The sequence below is a fragment of the Meriones unguiculatus genome, assembly GCF_030254825.1.
Source record: "Meriones unguiculatus strain TT.TT164.6M chromosome Y unlocalized genomic scaffold, Bangor_MerUng_6.1 ChrY_unordered_Scaffold_23, whole genome shotgun sequence".
Classification (NCBI taxonomy): domain Eukaryota; kingdom Metazoa; phylum Chordata; class Mammalia; order Rodentia; family Muridae; genus Meriones; species Meriones unguiculatus.
This window is the reverse complement of record NW_026843709.1, coordinates 15,099,821-15,107,453: the sequence shown is the minus strand read 5'-3', so window position 1 is coordinate 15,107,453 and position 7,633 is coordinate 15,099,821. Positions and strand designations below refer to the sequence as shown.

Here is a 7,633-nt window from a genome sequence, read left to right as displayed (position 1 = left end):
TGACATCCAGCATGTTTCATTACTGCAATTAATAAAGGAAGCATTGGAGAGTATAAGCAAAAAAGGGGGGAGTAAACACAAATAGGGCTAGGTGGGTAATCTGTTCGATTTGCAAGGGTTTTATTCCAACCAATGATTTGTTTGGTTTCATTAACCATTATCTTTGCCTCGCCAGGTGATCCCAACTCAGCACCCACTGTGGTGCCTGTAATGATCGATTTTCCTACTGCACCACCACGGATGAACCCCAGGGGGTTAAGATCCATACAGCTTCCATTTACCCCACAAAGCGTCCATTTATGGAAGGGATCCATCCTCAGATCTTGTACAAAAAGCCCGTTTCATGACCCATCCATTTGTTGGGTCCACCATCATATTAGGGGAAAAGGAAAAGGTCTTACTTTTATCAGCCAACCGAGTAACGCGTGACTGGCACTCAGACCATGGTGTGACACTCCCCATCCTCCCATACACAAGAGGGGGCCACTCTAGGTTGTGGAGGTCTGTCTCTATCTGTAAGATTTGGTTTCAAAAAAGTGCCATTTATCCAAGTAACCTTTTGCCAGAAGGTATAATAAACATCAGTGATGTTTTCATGGCCGCTTCTTTCCTTTGGGTAATATTTGCCCAGCCCCTATCAAGACATCAAGACGATCAAATGATACCAGGGCTCTATTAACAAGCTAAATGCAATCTCCCTCAACATTGTCAAGTTGAAAGCAGAGGGAGCCAATTTCAGGGAAAGCGTGGCTTTCCCCTAATGGCACTTTAGTCTCATCATAAGGCAAGTGGGGTAGACCCAAGGTTTTATTGGATGTAAAGAATTTGGAGAAAACTAATGAATTATGTCTAACCGGCATAGGTTTTGGGTAGGCAAATAATATGGCCCAGTGCTGTTCCCCCAAAATACTAGGAATCCAAACCAGGAGGATCTAGGCAGGGACTAAGAACTTTTGTAGGTGCATTCGTTAGAGTATCATCTTCAAGTACCGCAAGTCTTCGCATCAACCGCCCTGGTAGCCAGAATGGATTGTCTTCTTAGTGCGGAAAAACACAAACATCTCCCCTGGATCTTATTAAAATGGGATCCGGGCCTTTCCATTGACCGGTCAAGACATCTTTCCACTTGACCATCTCCTTTGGCCTCTCAGGCTCTGAGCAATGACGGTCAGCCACCGTACGACTCTGGCTATCCAGATTTAAAAAATTAAGGGTAAAAAGTGCTATAGAGATAAGCACTCGTGGCACTGGGGGTAGAGCCTCCTCGACTCCCCCTTTTTGTTTTATTAAATATGATTTAAGAGTATGATGAGCTCGTTCTATAATGCCTTGTCCCTGAGGGTTATACGGGAGACCTGTCAGGTGGGTCACCCATATGTGGAGACAGAATTGTCCAAATTTTTGAGAGGTATAAGCCGGTCCATTGTAGGTTTTAAGAATTTTGGGTTTTCCCCAGGCACTCCATGCCTCAAGGCAATGTTGAATAACATGAGCTGCCTTTTCTCTGGTTAATGGGGAAGCAAATATAATTCCAGAACAAGTATCAATGGAGACATGTAAATATTGTAATTTGCTGAAAGATGGGATGTGAGTAACATCCATCTGCCAAACCTGTAATGGATAGATTCCTCTGGGATTAACACCAACCTGAGGCACAGGTAAAAATTGACAACAATTTTGACATTGAGTAACTATGTCACTAGCCTCTTTTCTAGTTATGTCAAACCGACGATGTAGCGTCTTGGCTGTGACATGAAACCTTTTATGAAAGTTCTTTGCCAAATCCAATTTTAATGAGAGGGCAAGCACAATTAACTTTGTCACTCGATTGGCCAGGTCATTTCCAAGGGACAGAGGTCCCGGTAGGCCTGAGTGGGCCCTAATATGTGTAATAAAAACAGGGGATCTCCTATTAATTAAGGTAGATTGAATCTTTTGAAAGCACTATCAGAGCCTTGGGTTCATTTCCAAAGTGGGTGGCGGCTGCTTTTAGCCCACAAAAGGCAAGCTGAGGAACTGCATCTGGATACCATTCAATGATTTTTGCAGGGGAGGCATTGGGATGAACCCATAACAAGGGTCCATCTTGCCACAGCACAGCAGTCAGTAGACCTCTGGTTTTAAGGACACTGCTTGCCGCCAGTGTTAAGGTTCTAGGTGAAGAAATATGAGCATCCCCATCCAAAATATCAAACAGGGGTTTTAATTCAGCAGAAGAAATTTTTAGAAATGGCCTCAACCAATTTATATCGCCCAATAATTTTTGAAAATCATTTAAAGTGTGTAAATGGTCCCTGCGAATCTCTATTTTTTGAGGAACTATTTTTTTTCTGGGTAAATAACAGTCCCTAGAAAGAAACCTACTTCTGAAATTTGGACCTTTTCAGTAGCAATATGTAAGCCCCATTGCCTTAGGGTTTTTTGCAATAGAGGATATGCTGTCTGTAAGACAGCTAACTCCTCATGGCACAAAAGAATGTCATCCATATAATGGAACAACAACAACAAGGAGGGAAATTGTTTCCTAACCGGTTCAAGGGCCATTTGTACATACAACTGACACATGGTGGGGCTCTTAGCCATGCCCTGAGGTAAAACTCTCCACTGGTATCTTTTATCTGGTTTGTGGTGATTAACAGTGGGTAAGGTAAAGGCAAATCTTTGCCTGTCTTGTGAGCACAAAGGAATGGAGAAAAAACAATCCTTGATATCTATAATTATGATACTCCATTGTTTAGGTAAAGCAGAGGCAGGCCTCGTTGCATGGAACCAAATAGCCGCATTTGTGCATTAATGGCCCTCAAATCATGAAGAAGTCTCCATTTTCCTGATTTCTTTTTTATAACAAAAATAGGTGTATTCCAGGGAGAGGTAGAGGGCTCCAAATGACCGAGTTGTACTTGTTCTTTAATTAATCTTGTAGCAGCTTCTAAATTTTCAGGGAAAGGAGCCATTGAGGAACCCATATGGCCTCCTCCGTAAGCCAGGATATGGGCATGGAACCCTCAATGGCAGCTAAAGAAAACCCAGGCCTTGTTACCCTGTATTACTTTCTTGTGAAATTGGGCTTAACCTCCCCTGCTCCTGTTTGCCAAGGCCTTTCCCTTCCTTATATCCCATCCTTTTCATAATGTCAACTGCTTGTTGAGAGTACTCATTAGTTCATGCTAACCCTAAATCTTGTAAGATGTCTCTTCCCCAGAGATTAATGGGGAGAGGGAGTACATAAGTTATAAAACTTCCTGTCTGACCTTCTGGCACCTGCCAAGTCAATGAGCATGAACTGACTGCAGGGCTGGCCTCATATCCTAACCCTTGTAAGGAGTGAGATGATTGTGTAACAGGCCACGCCTTAGGCCACCAGTTAGAGGAAATAATACTTTTATCAGCCCCCGTATCCAGAATGCTGATAAAGTTCTTCCCCTCTACCTGTAATTGTAAAGTGGGCCTAGTTTTGAGATCATCAACCAAGTGAGCAAAATCAGTTCCTGAAGAACCAAGCCCTTTGGTGCCTCTCAACACTCCGGCAGAGGGAAGACAGTCGTTTAAACTTGGTAGGAGAACTAATTGAGCAATCCTATCCCCAGGAGAAATAGAAAATATGCCTTGTGGACAAGAGCAGAGAACCTGAAGTCTTCCGGTATAATCCTGATCTATTATACCAGGATGAACCATAAGCCCTTTTAAGGTAAGAGAAGAGCGGCCTAGAATAAGGCCGACACTTCCTTCAGGCAGAGGGCCCTTAAACTCAACCGGGACAGGTTGGACTCCCATATGTGGCATTAATAAGAACTGGGAGGTGGAACAGAGGTCCAATCCTGCGGAGCTTCTTGTAGCTCTGCAGCTAGATGTGTCTTCCTGTTGCCCATTTGTGTCCCATATCTTTTGGGGCCCTGAGACCTGGGGCCCTGAAACTGTTTTTTGGAACGCTCTCATTTCTTTCCTCTGGAGGGGTATCATGTTGAATAAGTTTTCCCTGAATATCTCTAACTGAACGACACTCATTGGCCCAGTGATAACCTTTCCTACACTTGGTACAAAGTCCTAGAGTTTTCTTTTGTGCAGGAGCATGGCATTCTCATTTCAGATGACCCAGTTTGCCACAATTATAACAGGTTTTATGGCCTCCAGGATTAAGACGGTTCCTGTTTTGCAAAATAGGTGCTGCAAGGCCAGCATTGGTAAGTGGGCCCCCAAGTCCTCAGCAAATCTTTATCCAGTCCATCAGCCCTTTGCCTCTTCTAGGAGTAATGACTGTCTTACATTCAGGTGAGGCATTCTCATACACCAGCTGTTCTATCATTGGCCTAACTCATTCTGGGTCTCCAAATATCCTGCCTGCTGCTTCTGTCATCCTGGCCACAAAATCTGAGAATGACTCCTGGGGGCCTTGTATAATCTTTGTTAGGTGTCCTCCGGCCTCGCCCTTTTTTGAGAGGGCTTTCCATGCTTTAATAGCGGCAGCGGAGATCTGGCCATACGCTCCCCAATCATAATTTGTCTGATTATGAATGAATTGGCCTTGCCCTATTAGAAAATCAAAGGTCCATTGCCGTTGATTATCTTCTGCATTGGCATTGGACCTTGCCTGAGTTTGAGAAGCATCATGCCGCAACAAGGCTTTCCATTCTAAGTATTGTCCCATACTAGGGAGAGCAGCTTTTACTGTATTTTGCCAATCATTTGGAGTCATGGTCACACTAGTGTGTCTTTCAAGCTGCATGACTGTAAAATTAGCATCTACTCCATATTTATTAACTGATTCAGCAAGTTCCTTAATAAGGGGATATTCTATTGGTGCATGAACACAGCCCCCATCCTCAGCCTCAAACACTGGGAAGGCTGGTAAAACCTTCCTTTTGTCTCCCTTTAAAAGGAAGGAGTCAGAACAGGGCTTATCCGCCTAAGGCAGAGGAGCACTGGGGATAACCAGGGCAGCAGACTGAAAAAAACATGCGGTTTTATCTCCTGTCTTCTTTTGCTTTTGATTTTGTGGCAGCAGCCGCTTGTCGGGATAGTATCTCTCTTTCTCATAACGAGCCTCTTCCTCGTCCAAATCTTCTTCCTCAGAGGGACTTAGTTCCTCCGATTCAGAACTATCAAGTCCTAAAGCCTCCAGTTCTTTTATAGGATAAAGAGGCTTTTTTTTTTTGGAACCTTTTCTCCTTTTTCATGTTTCTCTCCCAGGTTGTTCTTTCCCTTTTCTATCACTTCTGCAGGCCTAGTGTCCACGGAAGGGCTTTTCTTCTTAGACATGTCCTTTTCTTTTTCTTTATGAGCTCCTAATCTCTTATCTCGTTCTGTTTCTGACATGTTGTCTTGTAGTTCCTCTAACACCCCTTGGCCCGCTGCTACAGAAGAGTGGCATTTCTCGTCTTCTAAACATGACTTTACTAGAATCCACAACAATCTGGTTCCCACCTTTAACTTTCCATTTTCTTCCTCTCTCAGCAAATCACCTTCCAATTTATCCCAGGAAGCAAGCGTCAGCGACCCCAAGCACACGAACCAGGGAGCCACGCGATCAATCTCCATTATAAACCCTTCCAACTTTCTCTTAGAAATTTTTAACTCATGTTGTTTTAAGAGTGACTGAAGTGCCGAAATCACCGAATGTGAAGCTCCCATGTTGCTCCCTTATCTACGAGAGAAGCTGACACAGGGAGGGGCATTGTGGCTTATCTACATCCATCTGACCGTGCCCAACGGCGGCAAGCTAACAAAAATATTTATTATTTAACAAGAATATTTATGAAGCAAAATGAAACCAAAAGGAAGAAAACGAGCGCCACTATCACAAAAGGGAAAGCTACAAGAGCTCCTGTCAATTTAGGTGGGAGATGAGACAAATCAAGACCAAACATACCGCTCAGAACCTACCTTAGTCCTGCAGTTCTGAATCCTCCCCGTGAACGGGGTTCTCCTCGGTGCTGGCGATGATAGACTTCCCAGGTTTCGGCACCAGTTGTGACCCGCGCGACCATCTCACCAGCAAGAATGCACGTGGACACCAGGATCCTTAACACAGCAAGCAGCAAGCGTTTATTACAATGGAAAGAGGAAGACCCTTAGCTACGAAAAGGCATGGTTTATATATGCTTGAGGGCGGCGTGTACCCTCCTGATTGGCTGTCGGCTCATCACTCCAATATGACGCCCCGGGCTGGGCAGTGACTTGGCGTGCCTTTGCCTTAGTGCATGCGCAACTCTGCGCAACTCCACCTGTTTACCAGGATGAGAGCTGGATGCCAGCGCAATCTTGTAATGGTGACTTTACTCTGGGCTCTCTACACAATAGGAATTATATTATCTAACAATGCCATAACTCCTAACCCTTCCCAGACATCTTTACTGGTGACTCCACAAGTAAATAGAGGAGCTTCAAGGGGACATTACACTTCAAATCACCAGTAAGTGGAAGAAGATGGAGGGACTTCTAGGCAAAAAGAACACAGTTATCCTGATACTTTCTCATTCAATACAATGATTAAAGTACCAGTAACTTCCAAGGACACAAGAACAGGAGTAACATTTTCTCCTTTGGAGAATATTGGAGGATGTGGAATATTTCCATAATGGAGTATTATTCATGCCATCATGATATTTTCAGCTAAATGGACAGAATCAGGAATAAACACTATGGATAAAGGAACTAAAATATACAAAGACAAACATGGTATGGATTCACTTATTAGGAGGTCTCCTAATAGTGGGGGTTAAAGTTCCAATAGGCCATCTATTGTGACCAAACAAGTCCTCCACTAGGGGGATTGGGTGGCAGTTAAATAATTTGTTGGGCCAGAACATCCTACAGATATTTTAAAGCAACCCAGGAAGTTTTTATAACATATGTTGCCCTCTGCCCTCAACTGACAGACCAGTGGCATGTTATTATTTACAAAGATATGCCTTCTTCTGCATTAAATCAGAGTGCATGCAGAGACCCATGGTGTGATATTATGAATAGAAAACTGAAAACATGCAGCAATAAATGAAATTATCCCTCCACTCACAGATCTGGATATCCTGCAGGAGAGGAGGCATGAAGAGTTTCCTAAGTAGAAAGAATTGAGGATATAAGGACAACAATGCCCTGAGAATCCGGACTCAGAGGAAGATGATGAAGCCAGCCTTGATGAGACATGGTAAGCTAGGGTCAGTTAGAAGGAAAAGCAGGATATCACTATCAAGGGAATTTTAGAAAGAGCATAGGGGTAAAAGAATGAGGCTCGGTGTACAAGAAGGAGAATAAGGAGGGGGCAGTAGAGAAAATACAAAATGAACAAATCATAATAAATAAATATGTAAGATAAAGTATGATCAAGGTGATGAAGTATAGAGTTCTTCAGGACTTATGGCTTCTTCTTGGGTGGTCAGCCCTATATGCCTCAATCTCTTCAGCTGAAAGCACACAACCCAGAGATGACAGTTCCTGTGTCCAAGACTCTTAGTTCAGGAAAAGTGTCATATATTTCTTTCAAGTGGTCATTCATAAAGGCACATGTCCTTGACATGTGGCTTTCACATTATGACAGATTAAATTATTTGTTAAATGCACAGATATGTCCACAATCAGTGAATTACTTACTGTGAAAATGCCTCCTGCCCAAGGTAACTCCTAGAACAAAAAGCAT

At 43.4% G+C, this 7,633-nt stretch overlaps 1 pseudogene; it reads right to left on the bottom strand.

Annotated features, from left to right (window-relative positions):
- Positions 1-3,782: 3,782 nt before the first annotated feature.
- LOC132651576 (endogenous retrovirus group K member 5 Gag polyprotein-like) lies at positions 3,783-5,628 on the bottom strand (annotated as a pseudogene).
- Between the last annotated feature and the right edge of the window lie 2,005 nt (positions 5,629-7,633).